The sequence below is a fragment of the Mustela nivalis genome (assembly GCF_964662115.1).
Source record: "Mustela nivalis genome assembly, chromosome: 9".
Taxonomy (NCBI): domain Eukaryota; kingdom Metazoa; phylum Chordata; class Mammalia; order Carnivora; family Mustelidae; genus Mustela; species Mustela nivalis.
Genome location: NC_139028.1, coordinates 51454694 through 51477106, shown reverse-complemented (window position 1 = coordinate 51477106; position 22413 = coordinate 51454694). Strand labels below are relative to the sequence as shown.

General features: G+C 43.0%; 1 protein-coding gene and 1 long non-coding RNA gene across 4 annotated transcripts in view; one reads left to right on the top strand and one right to left on the bottom strand.

The window, feature by feature from the left end:
• The window catches only part of ME3 (malic enzyme 3), a 219662-nt gene that overhangs the window by 86457 nt on the left and 110792 nt on the right, over positions 1-22413 (bottom strand). The window lies entirely within an intron of this gene.
• Positions 16733-18539, top strand: LOC309873444. The gene is made up of 3 exons (XR_014316361.1): positions 16733-16815; positions 16972-17075; positions 18466-18539. It is a non-coding gene; the product is annotated as an uncharacterized lncRNA (long non-coding RNA).

The window sequence follows — 22413 nt, the reverse complement described above, 5'->3', positions numbered from 1 at the left end:
TCATACTGTCTTCATGATTACAGCTTTGTGATACAGTTTGAAGTCCAGAATTGTGGTGCCACCAGCTTTGGTTTTCTTTTTCAACATTACCCTGGCTATTCAGGGTCTTTTCTGGTTCAATACAAATTTTAGGATTATTTGTTCCAGCTCTGGAAAATGCTGATGATGCTTTGATAGGGATTGCAATAAATGTATAGATTGCTTTGGGTAGCATAGACATTTTAACAATATTTGTTCTTCCAATCCAGGAGCATGGAATGTTTTTTCATTTCTTGGTGTCTTCCTCAGTTTCCTTTATAAGTGTTATATAGTTTTCAGAGTACTTATCCTTTGCTCTTTGGTTAGGTTTATTCCTAGGTATCTTATTGGGTGCAGTTGTAAATGGGATCCATTCCTTGAATTTTCTTCTGTTTCATTGTTGCATATAGACTGTACAACTGACTTTTGTACATTTATTTTTTTTCCAGCGTAACAGTATTCATTGTTTTTGCATCACACCCAGTGCTCCATGCAATCCATGCCCTCTCCAATACCCTCCACCTGGTTCCCCCAACCTCCCACCCACTGCCTCTTCAAAACCCTCAGATTGTTTTTCAGAGTCCATAGTCTCTCATGGTTCACCTCCCCTTCCAATTTCCCTTAACTCCCTTCTCCTCTCCATCTCCCCTTGTCCTCCATGCTATTTGTTATGCTCCACAAATAAGTGAAACCATACGATAATTGACTCTCTCTGCTTGACTTATTTCACTCAGCATAATCTCTTCCAGTCCCGTCCATGTTGCTACAAAAGTTGGGTATTCATCCTTTCTGATGGAGGCATAATACTCCATAGTGTATATGGACCACATCTTCCTTATCCATTCGTCTGTTGAAGGGCATCTTGGTTCTTACCACAGTTTAGTGACCATGGCCATTGCTGCTGTAAACATTGGGGTACAGATGGCCCTTCTTTTCACTACATCTGTATCTTTGGGGTAAATACCCAGTAGTGCAATTGCAGGGTCATAGGGAAGCTCTATTTTTAATTTCTTGAGGAATCTCCACACTGTTTTCCAAAGTGGCTGCACCAACTTGCATTCCCACCAACAGTTGAAGAGGGTTCCCCTTTCTCCACGTCCTCTCCAACACATGTTGTTTCCTGTCTTGCTAATTTTGGCCATTCTAACTGGTGTAAGGTGGTATCTCAATGTGGCTTTAATTTGAACTCCCTGATGGCTAGTGATGATGAACATTTTTTCATGTGTCTGATAGCCATTTGTATGTCTTCATTGGAGAAATGTCTGTTCATATCTTCTGCCCATTTTTTGATATGAGATTGTCTGTTTTGTGTGTGTTGAGTTTCAGGAGTTCTTTATAGATCCTGGATACATTGATTTTCTATCTTGCCACTTTGATGAGTTCCTGTATGAGATCCAGCAATTTCTGGAGTGGAGTCTTTTGGGTTTTCCACATAAAGTATTATATCATTTGTGAAGAGTGAGAGTTTGACTTCTTTGCTTATTTGGATGCCTTTTATTTCTTTTTGTTGTCTGATTGCTAAGTCTAGGACTTCTAGTACTATGTTGAACAGTATTGGTGAGAGTGGACATTCCTGCCACGTTCCTGACCCTAGGGGAAAAGTTTTCAGTTGTTCCCCATTTAGAATGATATTCGCTGTGGGTTTTTCGTAGATGCCATTTATGATATTGAGGTATGTTCCTACACTGTGAAGAGTTTTGATCAGAAACGATGCTGTATTTTGTCAAATGCTTTTTCTTCATCTATTGAGAAGATCATATGGTTCTTGTTCTTTCTTTCATTAATGTGGTATATCACATTGATTGATTTGCAGATGTTGAACCACTCTTGCACCCCAGGAATAAAGCCCACTTTGTCGTGGAATAATCCTTTGAAGTTCTCTTAGATCTTACTTGCTAGTATCACGGTGAGAATTTTGGCATCCATGTTCATCAGGAATATTGATCTGTAATTCTCCTTTTTGGTAAGGTCTTTGGTTTGGGGATCAAGGTAATGCTGGTGTCATAGAATGACTTTGGAAGTTTTCCTTCCATTTCTATGTTTTGAAATAGTTTCAGAAAAATAGGTATTAATTCTTTTTAAATGTTTGGTAGAATTCCCCCGGGGGCTATCTGGTCCTGGACTCTTCTTTGTTGGGATATTCTTGATTATTGCCTTAATTTCTTTGCTGGTTATGGATCTGTTCAGGTTTTCTATATCTTTCTGTTTCAGTTTTGGTAGTTAACATGTTTCTAGGAATGCATTGCCTAATTTGTTGGCATATTATTGCTCATAACATTCTTTTATAATTGTATTTCTTTAGTGTTGGTTGTGAGCTCTTCCTTTCATTCATGATTTTATTTATTTGGATCCTTTCTCTCCCTCTCTCCTTTTGATAAGTCAGGCTAGGAGTTTATTGATCTTATTAATTCTTTCAAAGAACAAGCTCCTAGTTTCATCAATCTATTCTTTTTATTTCTATTTCATTGATTTCTGTTCTAACCTTTATTATTTCTCTTCTTCTGCTACATATATGCTCTACTTACTGTTCTTTTTCCAGGTCCTTTAGGTGTAAGGCTATATATTTGAGACTTTTCTTGCTTCTTGAGAAAGGCTTGTATTTCTATATACTTCCCTCTTAGGACTGCCTTTGTTGCATCCCAAAGGTTCTGAATTGTGTTTTCTTTTTCATTTGCTTTCATGAACTTTACTTTTTTTTTTTTTTTAAGATTTCATTTTGAGAGAAAGTAAACTTGAATGGGGGAAGAAGGAGAGGCAGAAGGAGAGGGAGAAGAAGCAAGCTCCCTGCTGAGTAGGGAGCCTGATGCAGGGCTTGATCCCAGGACCCTGGAATCATGACCTGAGCTGACAGCAGATGCTTAACATACTGAGCCACCCACATGTCTCACTTCCATGGCTTTTTACAATTCTTCTTTCATTTCCTGTTTGACCCATTCATTCCTTAACAGGAGACTCCTAAACCTCCATGTATTTGTGTTCCTTCCAAATTTTCTCTTGTGTTTGAGTTCCAGTTTCAAAGTATTGTGGTATGAAAATAAGCAGGCAATAATCCCAATCTTTTAATACCAGTTGAAACCTGATATGTGACCCAGTATGTGATCTATTCTGGAGATTGTTCCATGTGTACTTGACAAAAATATGTATTGTTGCTTTAGGATAAAATGCTGTGAATATATCTGTGATGTCCAGTGTATCAGTCAAAGCCCTTGTTTCTTTGTTGATCTCCTGCTTAAATGATCTGTCCATTGCCCTAAGGGAGTGTTAAAGTCACCTACGATTATTATATTGGTATTTGTGTGTTTCTTTAATTTTGCTATTATTGGTTTATATAATTAACTGCTTCCAAGTTAGGGGCATAAATATTTACCATTCTTAGATCTTCTTGTTGGATAGACCTTTTGAGTATGATATAGTGTCCTCTTCATCTCTTATTACAATCTTTGGTTTAATATCTAGTTTGTGCAATCTAAGTATTGCTACCCCAGCTTTCTTTTGATATCCATTAGTATGATAAATGGTTCTCTATCCCCTCACTTTCAATGTTGAAGTGACTTTGGGTCTAAAATGAGTCTCTTGGGGAACATTCCTCAACTTCATAAAATCCATCTGTGAAAAACCCACAGTGAATATCATTCTCAATTGGGAAAAGCTGAGAGCCTTCCCTCTGAGATCAGAAACACAAAAATGCCTACTCTTACTGCTGTTGTTCAACATAGTATTAGAAGTCCTAGCAACAGCAATCAGACAACAAAAAGAAATTAAAGGTATTCAAATTGGCAAAGAAGTCGTCAAACTCTTTCTCTTTGCAGATGACACGATACTTTATGTAGAAAAGCCAAGACTCCACCCCCAAATTACTAGAACTCATACAGCAATTTAGTAATGTGGCAGGATACAAAATCAATGTGCAGAAGTCAGTTGATTTCTTATACACTGACAATGAAACTGTAGAAAGGGAAATTAGAGATATGATTCCATTTACAATAGCACCAAAACCTGTAAGATACCTTGGAATAAACCTAACCAAAGACGTAAAGAATCAATACTTGAGGATCTATAGAACACTTAGGAAAGAAATGGAAGAAGATACAAAAAGATGGAAAAACTCATGGGCCCATGCTCATGGATTGGAAGAATAAACGTTGTTAAAATGTCTACGCTGCCCAGAGCAATCTATACTTTCAATGCCATCTCGATAAAAATACCACTGGTATTTTTTCAAAGTGCTAGAACAAACAATCCTAAAATTTGTATGGAACCAGTAAAGACCCAGAATAGACAAGGAAATGTTGAAGAAGAAAAACAAAGCTAGGGGTATCATGTTGCCTGATTTCAAGCAAGATAGCATGGTACTGGCACAAACCCAGACACATAGGCCAGTGGAATAGAACAGAGAGCCCAGATATGGATCTCAACTCTATGGTCAAATAATCTTCAACAAAGCAGGAAAAAATAACCAGTGGAAAAATTAGAGTCTCTTCAATAAATGGTGTTGGGAAAATTGAACAACTATATACAGAAGAATGAAACTCAACCATTCTCTTACAGCATACACAAAAATAAACTCAAAATGGATGAAAGACCTCAATGTGAGACAGGAATCCATCCAAATCCTAGAGGAGAACATAGGCAGTAACCTCTTCAACATTGGCCACAGCAAGTTCTTTCAAGATGTCTCCAAAGGCAAAGGAAACAAAAGCGAAAATGAACTTTTGGGACTCCATCAAGATAAAAAGCTTCTGCACAGCAAAGGAAACAGTCAACAAAACTAAGAAACAACCCACAGAATGGGAGAAGATATTCTCAAATGACACTACAGACAAAGGGCTGATATCCAAGATTTATAAAGAACTCCTCAAACTCAACACCCAAAATAAAACAAATTATCAAGTCAAAAAATGGGCAGAAGACATGAACAGACACTTCTCCAATGAAGACATACAAATGGCTAGTAGACACATGAAAAAATGTTCATCATCACTAACCATCAGGGAGATTCAAATCAAAACCACATTGAGATACCACCTTACACCAGTTAGAATGGCAAAGATTAACAAGGCAAGAAACAACAAATATTGGAGAGGATGGGGAGAAAGAGGATCCCTCTTACAACTTTTGGTGGGAAAGCAAGCTGGTACAGCCAGTTTGGAAAACAGTGTGGAGCTTTCTCAAAAGATTAAAAATAGAGCTATCCTATGACCTGCCAATTGCACTACTCGGTATTTACACCAAAGATACAGGTGTTGTAAAAAGAAGGGCCACATGCACCCCAATGTTCGTAGCAGCAATGTCCACAATAGCCAAACTGTAGAAAGAGCTGAAATGCCCTTCAACAGATGAATGGATAAAGAAGATGTGGTCCATATATACAATAGAATATTACTCAGTCCTCAGAAAGGATGAATACCCAACTTTTGCATCAACATGGATAGGACTGGAGGAGATATGCTGAGTGAAATAAGTCAAGCAGAGAAAGTCAATTATCATATGGTTTCACTTACTTGTGGAACATAAGTAATAACATGGACATTAGGAGAAGGAAAAGAAAAGTGAATTGGGACTGTGGACTCTGAGAAATAGAGGGTTTTGGAGGGGGGTGTGTGGGGATGGGTGAACCTGGTCATGGGTATTAAGGAGGGCATGTATTTTGCATGGAGCACTGGATATTGTACATTAACAATGAATCTTGGAACACTGCATCAAATGCTAATGATGTATTTTATAGTGACTAACAACACAATTAAAAAAGAAAAACCCATAAAATAAAATAAAATAAAATAAAAGGAGTCTCTAGTAAACAGCATATCAATGGGTCTTTTTCTTTCTTTCTTTTTTTAAATCCAAACTGATATCCTGTGTCTTTTGATGGAAGCATTTGTCCCATTTACATTCAGAGTAATTATTGAAAGATACAAATTTAGTGCCATTGTATTGCCTGTAAGATCACTGTTGCTTCTGGTCTTTTGTTACTCTGGGCTCTCTCTTCCCTTAAAGGACCCCCTTTAATATTTCTTGCAGGGCTGGTTTAGTGATCACAAATTCTCTCAGCTTCTGTTTTCTGGAAGCTCTTTGTCTCTCCTATTCTGATTGACAGCCTTGCTGGATAAAGTATTCTTGACTGCATATTTTTCTCATTTAGCACCTTCAATATATTTCCGGTCCCTTCCAGCCTGCCAGGTCTCTGTGGATAGGTCTGCTGCCAGCCTTATATTTCTATTTTCTTGGTTAAGAATCTCTTGTCCCATGCTGCTTTCAGGATTTTCTCTTTATCTCTGAAATTTGTAAGCTTCACTATTATATTTTGAAGTGTTGACCTATCTTTATTGATTTTGAGGGGGGGGGTTCCTCTGTGCCTCCTCTACTTGAATGCCTGTTTCCTTTTTTAGACTAGGACGTTCTCAGCTATAATTTCTTTAAATAATCTTTCTTTGCCCCTCCCTCTTTTCTCTTCCTCTGGGATCCCAATTATTCTAATATTGTTTTACTTTATGGCATCGCTGATCTGTTGACTCCTCCCCTCATGAACCAGTGATTGTTTATCTCCCTTTTACTCAGCTTCACTATTTCCATCATTTTGTCTTCTGTATCACTCACTCTCTTCTTGTTTATCCCAGCAGTTAGAGCCTCCATTTTTGACATCATTTCAATTAGTCTTTTTTATTTTGACCTGAATAGATTTTAGCTTTTATTTCTTCAGTAAGAGATTCTCTAGTGTCTTCTATACTTTTTTCAAGGTCACTTTGTATCTTTATAATCACTAAATTCTAGTTTTGAATTCTAGTTTTGACATCTTACTTATAACCATATTTTTTAGATCCCTGGCTGTGAATACTGCCTCTTGTTCTCTTTTTGGGGTGAGTTCTTCCATCTTGTCATTATGTCCAGAAAAGAACAGACATTAAGAGAGGGAAAATACTAGTAGGGCATCAACAACACCAGAAAAATATATACTACACTGATCAGAAGAAAATAGAAGCCAATAGAATAGAAAAAAAATTAGAATAAAATCAACAAGAAATAAAACAGAACAATAAACCAGAGTCTGAGTATATTTTGATCTGTTAGATGAGACTAGATCTCAAAACTGGCAAGAAAGAAATACAATGAAAGGAAGCCAAAAATGAAAAAAATATATAAACAGAAGTGAAAAGATGAAAATGAAAGAGACTTTAAAAAATAATTGATAAGAAAATAGTTGAAAAGGATAATAGAATGTAAAACTGAAGGACTAAAGAATAAGAACTAAACCAGAAAAATATACACTACTAAACTAATCAGAAGAGAACAGAAACCAAACAAAAAAGGAAAGGGAAAAAAATGGGAATAAAATCAGGCAAGAAGTTGAACAGAACAATAAACTTGATTCTGGATGTATTTTGGTCTGTTTGTTAGAGGAAACTCAATCCCAACAAAGGTAAGATACACACACACACACACACACACACACACACACACACAAAACGAAGCTGAATAGATGAAAATCAAAAATGAAAAAATAAATAAACTGTAAGTGAAAAATGAAAATTTTAAAAGACTTAAAAATTGATACAGTAAGAAAATAGTCGAAAAGGATAATAGAATATAAAACTGAAGGACTAAAGCATAAGAAAGAACCACAAATGCTACATACTTCTTTCACCAAGAGCTGGAGGTTTACACTTCTGTGTGACCCGTAACCTTGGTAATAGCTGGAAGGTCCTGCAGCTCATCTGGGGGAGGGGCCTGTGGCCCTGACTCTCAGGTGTTTGTCCCGGGTGGAATCACACCATCCTTGCCAGGGGTCCAGACTCCCTGTGACCATCTCAGGAGCCAGTTGGGGGATGAAAATGGCGGCACCCAGCTCTCTAGCCTGGAAACTGAAAATTCAAGCCCCCCACTCCTCAGAGAGTAGACCTCACTGTGCCACCTAAGGGAAAAGCAGTCCATCATCACTCTGGTCTCTCTTATCTCTGCCTGCTCCCTGTGCTCACCCAGCCTGTGACCAAGCTTTATTATTATTATTTTTTAATCTCACATATACAACCCAGTTTCGGATCTCCAAAGTATACAGACTCCTGCAGTGCACACCCTGTGGGAGGAAGGGCAGTTTTGCCCTGGTTCTGCCTCTTGCTGGGCCCCTGCTCAGAGAGTGGTCCCTGGTTGTGCTGAGGTTCGGGGTTTCTGGAAACCCCTAGCTGAAAGCTGGCACCTGGTCTCCCTCTTTGCAGCCAGCTTCCCTGCTTTGGTGCCTGGGAGCTCTGGGGCACTCCGGCCCCGTTCTTTCAGTGACCCTGGGGATCCTGAGACCTCACTGTGCCACCTGGGATTCCACCCCTCTTTGCCTCCTGAGCACCTTCCTAAAGGCAGAAACGTCACGCACTGGACCAGACTTCCAGAAGTTCTGATTTGGGGCTCCACTGCTCTATCCTGTTCCCCCACCAGCTAGTAGTGGCTCCCTCCCCCACCCCGCAGTTTGTCTTCCCATTTATCTCCTCAGATTCACATCTCCCCACTCCTACCTTTCGGAAAGTGGTCGCTCTTCTATTTGTAGAATGGTAGCAATTCTCTTCTCAGATCTCTGGTTGATTTTGCAGGCGTTCAGAATGACTGGGTAACTATCTAGCTGTTTCCATGGACCAGACCAAACTAGGATGCCCTATTCTTCCACCACCTTACCTCCACTCAGAACTGTTTGTTTTTTAAAATAAATACTATTGTTACAACATTTAGAGTGTATAAAATACACATATATTTTAAGGCAATGGAGGTAGTTTCTACCAAAGCAGGTAGAAACTGAAGGCGCATCTAACTTTGAAAGCAGGTAGGATATCTCTCGAGATGTACGAATTTGCAGCTCTTTGAGGCGAGTCTAATCTGCAAACAACTTAAGGCAGCAGGAAGCCGAAGCCTTACTGGCTTGAGGGGCTGGAAGAACATCCCGGAAGCAAAAGGGGGCATTCTGGGAGGGAAGGAGCCACGGAAAGAATGAAGTTTCCGGTCTGTGTATAAAAACCACCCACATTATTGACCTGCCGACCATCACCTGTGCATGCACAAGGGCCTGGCAAAGCAGCGGCAGCTGCAAAAACTCAACAGTCACTTCAGCGGCTGATCAGGAGAGAGGGGGTTTTCACAGAGGTCCTTCATAATACTCTGCTTATTTTATGCATGTTAAACATTTTCCATAATAAAACATTTTAAACAAAATAAACCAACAAAAACCCACCACAGAACCCCAAACTATTCTTGGTTTCCACATTCCTTGATAATACTGTTCCTTCTCTCTCCTTCCTTTCACAGCCAAACTTCTTAACAGTGCTGTCTACACTAGCTGCCTCCAGTTCTCGACTCCCACTGCAGGACGTCTTCTCTCACAGCCATGAGGCCAAAGTCATGCTTGCGAAGACTACCAATGACTGCCGTGTCCCAAATATGACTGGAATTTTGTCTTCATTGCCTTTGGCTTGTCTGCAGCATCGACACTTTTCCCTCCTCCCCCCGCCAACCTTTGGCCTCTGTGACTCTGCTCTGAGTTTTCCTTTTCCCTTTGGTGGCTTGATGTTCTTAGTGTTTCATACAGGGTCATCCAGCTATTAGGTATTATAATTCTTCAAAAACTTATACTCGTCCATTTTCCTCGTCCATTTTACTTTTATTCTTTCTCTCTGTCAGCTCATCCCTGGGCCAGGCATTGGGCCAGTAACTCAACGATCTGAAGACCAGAGTTTCTCACGTTGACATTGGGGTTGGGTAATTTTTGCTGTGAGAAGTGAAGTCCTGTGTGTTATAGGAAGTTTGGCAGTACCGCTGGTCTCTATCTACCATCCAATAACACCCCATCTTTGTGACAACCAAAAATATCTCCTGACGGTTGCTAAGCGTCTCCTGGGAAGCAACGCCTCCCCTGCTTTTAGAGCCATTGTTCTTGACCTCCCTGACATCTCTCTCTGCATGTCTCAAAGGCATGTCAAACACAACGGGTTCCAAAACCAAGTCTATGATCCTAATCTTCCACCACTATGACTCAAAGACAAGACAAAACAAAGACTCCAGACAAATCTGATTCTCTTCCCTTCCTCTTTTCCTCAGTGAATGTTACCCCCACTCCGTACTAGGACATCTAGGACTAGATATATGTCTAGTTTAGCAATTCCAAAGCTCTGGAATCAGTCCTCTCCCCTTTAATCTAACCCGATGCCAGGTCCTTCATTTCTACCTGCTTATTTATTTATTTATAAAAGATTTTATTTATTTATTTGACAGAGAGAGAGAGATCGCAAGTAGGCAGAGAGGCAGACAGAGAGAGAGGGGGAAGCAGGCTCTCTGTTGAACAGAGAGCCCAATGAGGGACTTGATCCCAAGACCCTGAGATCAGGGTTCTGGGCTGAAGGCAGAGGTTTAACCCACTGAGAAACCGAAGCACCCTTACCTTCTTCTTTTTTTAAAGATTATATGTATTTATATGACAGAAAGAGAGCATAAGCAGGGAGAGCTGCAGAGGGAGAGGAGAAATAGGCTCCCCGCTGAGCAGGGAGCCTGATGTAGGGATCCATCCCAGGACCTGGGATCATGACCTGAGGCAAAGGCAGATGTTTAACCAACTGAACCACCCAGATGCCCCTCAAGCAAGTTCCAGGCATTTACTGTACCATTTTGAAACAACCAGGGGGTGCTCAGTTATATCGATCTAGATGAAAACAAAGCACTGGATTGGCTTCTTGGAACTTGTTTCTAAGAATCATCTCTAGGAAATTTGGGAGATCATTATGTTGGTAATAATGAACTTCAAGGACTGCCCTGCATGAGAAAAGCAGCCTCATCTGGCTTTCGGAAGTTTAAACAGGGGAACTTGCCTTGGTGGCAACAGAAGGGTGAATGGGTCAAGGAGAGCGTACACGCCTGGAACTTCTAAAGAACCACCTCTCCACCTCTCAAACCAGCCATTGCTCTGAGGCCTGACCTGCAAAAGTCTCGTTAGGGGTGTGTTTCTGCCAGTTTTTACTTTCCCATAGCTGCATTTCTAATATCCATAAGTGATTTCCCCCTGAGGCTGTCTAGAGCTAGTTGCATAGAACAATAACACCAACAGGATGCCAGTTCTTCCGAGCTGGGGGAATGGAGTCCCAACCCCAGGCTCACTGATGACTCACCGAGTGACCTTGGGGAAGTCATTTACCCCAAGTGACGCATTAATTAATTAATCCCAGTGACGCATTCCTTGGCCTCTTAAAGCCTTTAACATGCCCTTGTTCTGGAAATGTTCCTCGTCCAAACAACTCCGGTTTTCAACGTTCCCCTGAGTAATGATACTTAATAGAAAGCTCATATCCTAAGGGATAGGATCCCTATTCTAGATCTTAGCAAAGCTCTTGTTATTAATTCTAAATACAGTTAAAGTATGATTACAGAAATTCTTTGATACATTAAAACAGTCTGTCTTCGTTGAAGATAAGGACAGGGAGGTAAGACACTTGAAATAAAGATTTTTACATTTAAATTTGAGCTACTAAAATTTCAACAGATCCTCTTACTCTCATTTTTGGCATATATAGTTTAATGCTTGGCAGAGATCATGTTGCAAAAATAACACCTTTTGAAATGTATTAAGAGCTTTTAATCACTTCTCAAAGTGCTTCTCCATCTATTATCATAATTGTAGTTACAAATGATCCCAAATGGATTGACTGGATGGGGATTTTGAAATATCTAGTCCAAAGACCTCATTTTATAAAAGGGGACCTTGATACCCAGAAAAGTGAAGTGACTTGTTCAAGGTCACACAGTTCATAAGCATCAGAACCTGGTGGAACCCGGGTCCAGAGTCCACGGTCTTTCCATCGACTCAGACTTCTTGTTCCCACAGCTAGAGGTATAGAATGAAATGTACCAGAGATGCTCTTTGGGGTCACTAATGGAAACTTTTTCTCTGATGCATGTTGGTGAGGAATTGAAATCCCCCAACAGAGTGAGGGAGTCTGATGATAAACAAACGGATTGCAGGTTCCATCAGGACCCTATGGGTGTCTCCTGCCCATCCACCCATTTCCAGACACAACTGCCCCTAGAACAGTTCAGAAAGAAGAAACTGCCAGGGAAGTAAACTCTTCAATGACCTCAGCAACCTGTTTGCAGCTTCAGCCACTTTCCACTCGGGGGAAACTATCTTGCCCAGCAGTACTTGGTGATGAGGTTTGCTGTTTCCACGAGGTTCTGGTCAAGTGAGAAATGTAGACAATCGCTCCCCTGCATTCCTCCTTAGTGACTTCTGGAAGAATACCTAAGGGCTGTGGGAGGTGGGCCTACCTACACCTGTTTAGTCTCTCCTGAGACCTCAGACCCTCCGGAGTCCCCGAGGCTGCAGTGGGGATTTTCACCTAACTTCCTATAACGCAAAGCACTGAAAATGATGGGGCTACAAGAGAATCAAGTAAGGTTTTGGTGAAATGGCAGATGGAAGGTGGCACAGCCTAGGGGTTAAATATAATCATAAATAGAATTTTACAACTATAACACCTGGGTCAAAGCCTGCCCCTGCTACCCACCAGCTATGTGGCTTATGGACAAGTTACTTCCCTTCCTCAAGTTCAGTTCCTTATCTTTAACATGAGACCATGACACCAGCTCCTTCATACCTTTGCTATAAACACTAATGAAGACAATGTGGATTCAAAAGAGTTTAGTATAGTATCTGTTGGCATATAGTAATCCCTGAACAAGGGACGGCTCTTAATGTTGCTTGGCTAGTGCAGACTCAGGAGTCAGACTGCTCGGGTTCAAATGCTGGCAAAATGCCAGTGAAGCACCTGGCTCATAGTAAATGGGGCACTGCTTAGTGGATGTTAGTAGCTAATTATGAATTTGCATTTTAACTAGAATGATTCCAAGTGAGCGTGCACGTTGGTGAGGAGCCATGATTGGCAGTTATATGTGCCTTTGATGAAACAGGAAGACAGTCATAAAGTTTGATGGAAAATCTTCCATTATGTGGGTCACTGAGTGAGGGCCAAACACTGTAGCAATACACAGTTGGGGGACTAAACGTTTTCCATGTTCCCTGCAAAAGCTAGTATTCAGTGAGATTGGTATCAAGGGCAAACTGTTTGTGCAAACAGCACAAATGGGCAATATTCATTTAGTCACTCACTCATTCACCATTCGTTCACTCATTCACTTGTCCGTCCGTCCATCCATCCATCCAATAGGCATTTTGAGCATCTCTGTTCCAGGAGCCCTGCTGGACCCTTTACGTACATATCTTAGTTCTCTCGCAAGACTACCAGGTGGGCATCACCACCACTCCACAGAGGACATTAAGAACTACAGATGTGAAAGCAGAGATGAGATCAAAGCCCAGGTCTTTTAGATCCCAGAAACGTGGCTCCTTTAGTGTGTGATTTGGGCAAGTCACTTCAACTCTCTGTGCCTCTGTTTCCTCTTCACTGAAATGGAAGCAATGGCTTCTCCATGACGGAGTGACTGAGGATGAAACAAGGCAAGTGCACAAAAACTCCGCACACCGGAAAGCCCTACAGACAACGTGAACCTTGGTGCTCGTCTGACCTTGTCCAACAGAGTGAGTCTGAGTCAGGGCTAATGTGAAGCCCTCCTAAAGCAGGCCAGTCTCTCTGGTTTCCTGATGGCCCATGATGGATGGATGGGGCCATCACTTAATGTGTCGAGGAGCTGTCTACGTCCACAGCTGGGCCTGCTTCAATCTTCTTTCCATGAGAAGGAGCTAGAATCCCCTGAAATAAGCGGTGCCCTGTGAAGCATTGCCTTTGACAGCTGGTGAGATGTTATCATCCTGCTCTGAGGCAAGAAAAGAGGCAGGAAATTGGGAAGCCCCAGGAAGCCCTGGGCTGAGACATAGAGGCATTTCCAGCTTTTGAGTGAGTTACAGGCTCCCCCGGGGGGTTCTGAGGTGCTGAACATCCTGTGGTGAGCTAACATTACCTGAACATTCATCAAGGCTAATGACTCTTCTGAGTAATTGGAATGGAGTGTCCTTCACAGCTCCTGGGGCTGTGAAGATGGCCATCTGGGACAGCGGCATGCCTGGGACTCTCTCGCGGTTAACAGTCATTCCATGGAACAGGAAAAAAACCAAAATAACTTTGGCTATTGATGACTTCCCCAAGATTTTCCTGTTTACTTCAAGGAAACAATTTTGGAACTTGAGGGAAGAAAAAAAATACCTATAGTGAATATGGCCAACTGCCAACCTCTGGAATCCAGGGCGTACCTGAATACATGCCCTGCTTTACGTTTCATACAGCTTATTCCAGAAAAGTTGTGAGTCAGTAGAGTAGCTATTAAAATTGTGTTGTACGTGGAGTTGTGAGGTTGATGTCTAAGGGGAACCCCTGCTGAGAACTGTTGGTGAACACTGACTGCTGTCCCCCTGATTTATGGCTTTTGCCAATTTGGACTTTGTGACTTCAGTTTCTAGAAACAGAACCCAGATTCTCCCTTAGCTGATGCCGGGACGGCAGGACCTGCTGACCAAGCTGAGAAGGAGGGGCCAGAGAAGCAGGGAGACTGACCGCCTCCTGCATGGAGCTTTGGGGTACATGTGCAGACAGGGAAGGGAATGGATGGATGTGTAACCAAAACTGCGCTGAACACCGGCTCCCTTCTTCCTTGTGCTCCTGCCACGTGGCCTGACAGGCGTATTTGTGATAGGCTGTTCACCCTGTTCATCCTGCTCCAAGGGTGTGACCCCTTGGGGTGCAAATGTTTCAAGGCCGAGGTGTGATTCACCATATTTTCTTTCCCTTCCCACAGCAGCCTGTATGGCTTCAGATGGGGTGACTTCAGGAGCCCAGTCCCAGAGACAAAAAGGCCCAAGTATGAGGCCCAGCTGACCCACAAGGGACACGATGCAGCATCACAGAACACGTTTTGCTTTAAGAGTGGACAATTTTAGGGCCGTTTTGTTCCACCGTGTAACTCAGTCATGGTACACTCCCTTCAACAAAATCTCTCCTCGATGCCCATTAAAAGATGTCAGAGCTCTGGCTGAGCGGAGGTGAGGGCCCCCGTGCTCTGCGGAAATTCTCACTGCTCTTCGTGTCAGCAGTCCCATTCCTGTAGTGGATCTCAGACAGTGACATCAGAAAGAAAGAATTCCTGCCTGGAAAGGGCACTATGGCAGTGTGAGTTACGACCTGTCATTTAGGAAATCGTGTCTTTCATGTGCACCTCCTCCTACTAGACTGAATGTTCTCTGCGGACTGGACAACACCCGTCTCACTCACTGCTGTCCCCCTGCCCCACACCTGGCCTAGCACAGCACCAAGTGCCCGTAAGTACCCCAAAAGCAAGAGATGTCTTGGGTATGCTGAGTGGCTCGGAATGCCAAAATGAGACAGCTCTGGGCCTTTATTTTTGCAGTTATGAATGGGACATATAGTAATACAGGCCTGCCTTGTGTGAGGATCAAATGAAATTACCTGTAACAGGTGCACTGTGGAGCGCTTGGCCTGTGAGGAGGGCTCTGTCAGTGGCAGCGGATACTGATGACTTGGGCTAAAAGCTGAGAACATAGTCACGTATTCTCCAGGTGAGAAAAACTCGAAGCCAATTGTTACAGGTTGACTTGTGTTTCTCCCAGAAGATATATGGAAATCCTAAACCCCGGTACTTGTGACATTATTTGGAAATAGGGTGTTAGCAGACATCATTTAATTGAGGTCACAAGGGGACCCTGATCCAGTGTGACTGGTGTCCCCATAGCAAGAGGTAGGGACACACAGGGAGAAAACCACCACGTGGTGACCAAGGTGCCAATGCACGAATACGTCTGTAAGACGAGGGACCCCAAGGACCAATGGCAAACAAGGGGAGGTGGGAGAGGCAAGGAAGGACCCTCCCCTACTGATTTCAGAGCGAGCACAACTCTGTCAACACCTTGATTTCACACTTCTGGCCTCCAGAACTGTGAGACAAGGAGTTCCTGTGGTTTTAAGGCCCCAGCTTGTGCTATTTGGCTACAGCAGCTTTAGGAAGCAAATGCATCAATACGCTGCCTTCCGCACGGTGGCCACGGGCAACAGCGATCAGGATTCCTTCCCCCGTGCAGCCCTGAAAACCCCAGTTTGCGGGAATGCTGCAAGGGCTAGCAGCCTGCGTGAGGTTTCCTCCATCCAACAAAGCCTGTCAATCACATCGTTATCTCCAGTTTCCATCAAGAGCCAGAAAAATCCTCTGGAATGTTAGAATTCAGTGACACCAAAGAGAAAGAAAAGCCAAGATAACATTCACTTAGGAGAATGTTTTTTCTTGAGAAAAAGTCTCTTAACCCTTATCTCTGCCTGCAGCCGAGTGACCCTCGGAAGTTTCCTAAAATAGAACTGGGGGAAGGGGGGGACTAGCAAAATCCACTCCAATAGACAGCATTCATTTAGGCTTCTTGGCAGCGAGTGCAACACGAAAGGAGGACTTAATTTAAAAGGGCCTGTGACATTAGGCAAACCACCAGACTGGGCTCGGGGGTGGGGGGTGGAGGGCGGCACGTTCAACTCGGGAACAAAGGCTCCCTGTTGCCACAAAACCATCATAGCACCTGTTTTTTGCCAGGACAGATACATTTTGGGCAGGAAAGGAAGTTATCCTCTGAAATGCAGAAAGAGGCGATGGGTAGGATCCAGCAGCACAGCAGGAGAGGAGGGTCTGAGAAGTCCCAAGAGCCTCTGCGGCCCAGCAGCCGGTGAGGCCCCGCCTGAGGTCAAGAGGAGGAAGCTGGCCCTGCCTTGGAGAAACTTAACAAATCATATTCTTCCCTGCTTCGGTCAAGTGTCTGCAGGGAGCGTGGCTGAAGTAAGGGATGGGTTCGTGGTAGGCCACTCACGCTCCTTCTTTGGTTTTATTTTCTACCATGAGGAACATTTTGATTATTTTTAACCCACTGACCAACCCTAGCTAATTTCCTGTACCTTGAACAGCCCATCCTGTTTGCTTTCTGTCTCCCTCTAGGTGGGATGTTACAAAGCCTTGGTGGAGGCCTCTTTTCCTCCTCCCGATCCTCCCAGGTTAACAAGTGGTATGGAGTGTTCCTGTCCTTGGAGTGAGGCCTAAAGGTGAGGAGTGAGACATCTGTCCACAGGCCTCCTTCAGGGGACCTCCCAGCGGGCTGCGCTTCCTGGCTCTCTCGTGCTTGAAGGTAACAAGTGCCTTGCCCCCTGCACAGGCTCCATTCTGCTTTGCACCATGCATTTTGCTGGACACATGGGAAACAAGGAGGGATGAGACTTTACCTCTGATTTAGTCAGGTTTTCTGAGGGAGGCAGACCAGATAAAAAAAAAGAAGAAGCAGCAGCAGCACACTGGGGTATGACAGAGACATTGCTGGAAGAGGGGAAGGAGCACAGAACAAGCAGGCCCAGGAGGGCTGAGAGAGCTGCAGTCTAGGGCCCTTTGGCTCCACTGCCCCGTTTTCCTCCCTCTCGCTTCTGTGGGATGATTTTCCCCCACGCAGACTTGAAGCCTCAGAAAGGCAGGGACCAAATCCACCATTTCCATTGATTTCCATGGGTCCCCTATACAGCCCAATGGACACTGTATCTCCTTCAGAAAGGGATTTCCAGAAAGATGATCTATTCCTTTCTCTCCTTCCCTGAATGTGAGAATGGAGCGGTCAGGACAAGGGTGCTAGGGTTCGCACCACTATGTCTAGCTTGGTGAGTCTGAGGAAGTTCGAGGCCGACCAGACCTCTTGGAGTCTGTTTTCCCCCTCTGAAAAATGTAAAGTAGATGAGATAACCTCTAAAAATCTAGGATTCTACAACATACTCTAGCAAGATCTGTACTTTCTAGGTTGTTCTCTGCAAGGACGCAAGACATGAGGAAAGGCCATGAGTCGGTCACGCCAATTCCGTAGTTCATAACAAGTAGGTACAAAAGGAGACACTGAGTAATAAAAGCATGTGATAAAACCAAGATGGAGCTTTCTTAAATTTTTGTAGCAAAGAAGAAGGAGGAGGAGGAAGAGGAGGAGGAGGGGGAGGAGGAGGAGGAGAAGAAGAAGAAGAAGAAGAAGAAGAAGAAGAAGAAGAAGAAATAATAAATCCATGGAGTAGCAGCAACAGCACAGATCTGGAGTGAGACACACCCCAGTCCAGCTCCCAGCTCTAACCAACCCTTACTTGCTGGGCAACTCTGGAAAATTACTTAACCTCAGTATTAGTTGCTTATTATTTAAACAGAACTCTAATTAGCCACTAATTTATTAAATCATCTCATTGAGTTTGTGTGAGCACTAAATAAAATAATACAATGTTACTCACAGTGTCTTAATTCTTAATTAATTAATTTTTAATTAACCTAATAAATGTTTTCCAAAGGAATGAATATCAGTTTCCCTCCAAGAGATGCTTAATTTTGTACCCTGGTTCACAGACAGGGTGACTACATATTCTGGTTTGCTTGTGTCTTGGCACAATTATTGTTTGTTTTCCTTTTCACTTTCAGAAAATGTACTGATCTGCCGGTCCCGTCCATTAAATTCAATACTGAAGACATTTATGGGGTGTCCACCATGCAAAGTCAAGCTTATCTTTCTGGTGCCTTCCTTTGGAATCCTCTCTCTGTGTCGTCGTTAATTTGAACCTGGCGAAGGACACAGAGCACACGTGAAGTGGCTGCGATCACCCACGGTCTTTTGCTCTCTCGGCTTTCAGGAAAGGTGGACAGCACACTCGGTACCACACTGCAGAGGTGGGGTTGAACCAAAGGATGAAGCCTTAATAGCGGTAGACCCCCCAGCCTCAGGCTGGTCTTGCCTCCGGGCGAGTCTTATCCTGGGCCTTGGGTAACTCATCATTTCTACTTCCAGGGTGTAGAAAGTGGGAAATTAAAAAAGAAGCCAAGATTTGTTGAGCTCCTGCTACGGTCTGAACGTGTTCCCCTCCTCCCTGTTCACATGTTGAAATCCTAGGGCCCACTGTGATGGCATTAGGAGGTGGGGCCTGTGGGAGGTGATAAAGTCATGAGGATGGAGCCCTCAGGAGAGGGATTAGCGTCTTACAAGAGGCCCTGGAGAAGCCTCCTGAACCTTCTGCCATGTGAGGGTAAGGAGAAACCTGCCATCTGGGAGGGCCCTCACCTAACTAGGCCAGCGCTCTGGTCTCAGGCTTCCGAACTCTAGCTCCGAGCTAGAGTTTACAGCCACCCAGTCTGTGGTATTTTGTGACAGCAGACTGAACAGACTCAGACACTCCCCCTGGGCACATTTTACAGATACTACAGCATTGACTCATCGCTGCAGATCTGGGCGACAGGTGTGGTTCCCATTCACACCTGAGAATACTGAGGCTGGACCAGAGGAGGTAGGATCCTGGAGCCGAGGAGTCTAAACAGCACAGGTGACCAGGTGAGAAGGAGGCACTGTGCGCTCAGGGGTCTCGTTGGATTTAGGAGGTATTTGTAAAACACGAAGCCCCTTAGGATGCACGCTTCTATTAGCAGAAAACAACCAGAGTAACTTTCTCATTATTTGTCTATATTTGCTTCCTGGAATTTGCAAATCTCAGATATTGCTCTGGTATCAATGATTATGAATGCTTTTTGGCAGGAGAAAATGGTTCGAGTCGCATTCCAAGGGTTGGGAGAACTTCTCCATCTGTTCTCTTTGAATCAAAAGGATCCTGATAAGGTGTACAAATAGCTAAAGAAGAAAGTGTGGTTTTCATCCAAAAAGCACACATACATGGAAAAGCTGATGAAGAGTGCCTTGTATCCCCATCACATCACTGGCTGACTGGACAATTTATAAACAGGAGGGGAAAAAAAGGTCATAGTTGGAAATTTCAGCTGAAATTGACACCCCTGTCCAAATAGCAAATCAGCGCAGAATCAAAAAATTCTAATTTTACAATTCACAGATGCTTCCAATTAGAATAGGGAAGGTTAATGTGGTTTCAGCTGTTACTTGAAAAAATTAAAATGTGCCAAGGAAACTAAGACAGAGTTGGTACAAAGGAGTTTCTTTTTCTACTGAAATATTTACTCCTCCAAAAATAATAATCACGGAGGCTTCAGGCCCCCTTTTTCCTGAGAAGTCACACTTAACACTCTTCAGTTTCTTTTATGGTTGTGAACACAGCACAGACCCACACATGCCTCCACTTTGCAAAATAAACACACACCTTCCTGCTGTCTAGAAGACCGCTAGTTAATCTGGGTCTCTGAGGAGTAAGCGTTTTGGAACACGGCTCTGTTCTAACATGAACTTCTGATTTTTCCAAGCAAATAATCATCAAACCTGAGAATCTGAAATTGCCATTCCTCTAACTCAGGGGCCCCTTGTTTACAGGTATGTGAAAGATAAAGAGGCAAAAAAACATCCTATGTGTTGATTTTTCCGATGCGGATTTGAGAAGCAGTCACACAAAGTTTTTCCCACTGAGTCATACATTTCTGTGGCCTTTGAGAAACGGGCTAGGAGCTCAGAGCCCTAGCAAGACCCTCTGAAACCGTATAGGCCCCCAGGCCAAGGACAAGCTGAACTTGTAAAAGCTCGCATCCATTTTATGCTAGCATTTACGAGACAATTCTACGAGCAGGCATCTGCACCCTATCTTGAAGCAATTTGTAAGCGGAAGACTCTGCCCACTTTCATTCATTATATAAACATTTCTGGAGCTATCAGCGCATATTAGTCATGAAAGCTGGAATTTAATAAAGGAGAGCAGAATGCAGTTTTCAAAGAGGACAAAAGTTCACTGGGAAAACATATGTACAAACCTCAGGGACCCCGATTCCTGGAAGCACATGTAAGAGACAGTTTAAGCGCCTGGAACCAAATGTCTAAAAGGGCTACTCATCAAGAGTGAAGCGGGAGGGGGCGCCGGGAGACATCTGACCTGTCATTCAGACCAAGTGTAGCCTCCCAACTATAAATGTCTTTAAAGGAAGAAGTCTCAAAAAACTCAAGGTCAGGAATGTTCAAGGACAAGAAAGTGTTTACTTTCAAATGACCAGGGAAAGATGCCAGCTTCTTGGGTTAGAGTAAGTCCCAACTGAATCCACTCAACTCAAATCACCAGCGTTATTGTGAAGCTCAAGAGCAGAGGCTCAGACGCACACAGATGCCAATCTCAAGTCTGCTGGTTCGTAGCTCAGTGACCTTGACAAATGACTACCTTTGAGCCTCAGTTTTCTCATCTGTAAAACAGGGAGAACGAAACATTTCTAATAAAGTTGTATATGACAATTAAAAGAAATAACATATGGAAAATAGTACAATGCCTGGCAGGTTTGGTCAGTGCTCAACAGAAGAAAGCTTATTTTCCTATATTCCATGTAAAAAAGCTTAGGAAATCCTTCACATCCTGGGCTTATGTTAATAGAATATAATAAGTAAGGTTATGAAAAGTTGACTTGATCTGATTTATGTACGTACGAGCTATATGCTTGCAATATTATTGCTTTCTCTCAGTTAGAATATCCTGGGTCTGTATAGCCAACCCCCAAGCTATCAGATGACAGGCATATCAAGTGGGGATCTTATTCTGTTCAGGAGACTGATAATATTGGTGTCATTATGAATAATTTTTGCTGTTATGCTAAAAAACATAGTAGGTCCAGACTTTCTTTCCTTTCCTCTATTTCTCTCTCTCTCTTTTGAAGATTTTATTTATTTGTCAGAGAGGAGAGAAAGAAAGAGGCAGGCAGAAGGAGAAGGAGGCTCCTACTTGAGCAGGGAGCCCAATGAGAGACTCGATCTCAAGACCCCAGGATCATGACCTAAGCCGGAAACAGACACTTAAGCGACTGAGCCACCCAGGTGTCCCCCAGTCTTCCTTTTCTATTGGCTTGTATGAGGTAAGGCACTCATTCATGAACAATTTCAATAATTATTTATTAGACACCCCCCCCATGTAACAAGCACTATTCTAGGCAATCGGGAAATTTATCTCAGTTAACAAAACAAACAAAAATTCCTGACTTTATGGGGCTCATATTCATTCTAGTACATGGGAATTGCCATGCCAGGGGTGACAGAAAAGGACACAAAGAGGAATAGACACACGGTCCAACGGTCTAATAAGCTCCCTGTTTGATAAAGCAGATCTGTGAATATCCACTGGGTAATACTGCAGTGAGTTCATTAACATTATTAGCAGAAAGCCCCTGTGCACCGATAGATAGAGGGAGGAGCAAAATATTCCATCATGAGGGAGGGAGGAGAGAGACCGAGGAAGTGGCAAGAGATGAAGACATGGGGGCTGGGTTTTAAAGGGTAAGTGGGAGTCTGTCCTGGGGTGAGGGCATCAGGCAAAGGGAAAACTCCTGGTTTCTGTCAATTAATGAAGCATTTAGCAAAATGTAAGCTTAGAAGAAAGTGCACTGTATTAACTGAAGTAGCTTCTTATTGTTTTGTTTTTGAACTAGGACTAAGTAGAAAAGGGCCTTTAT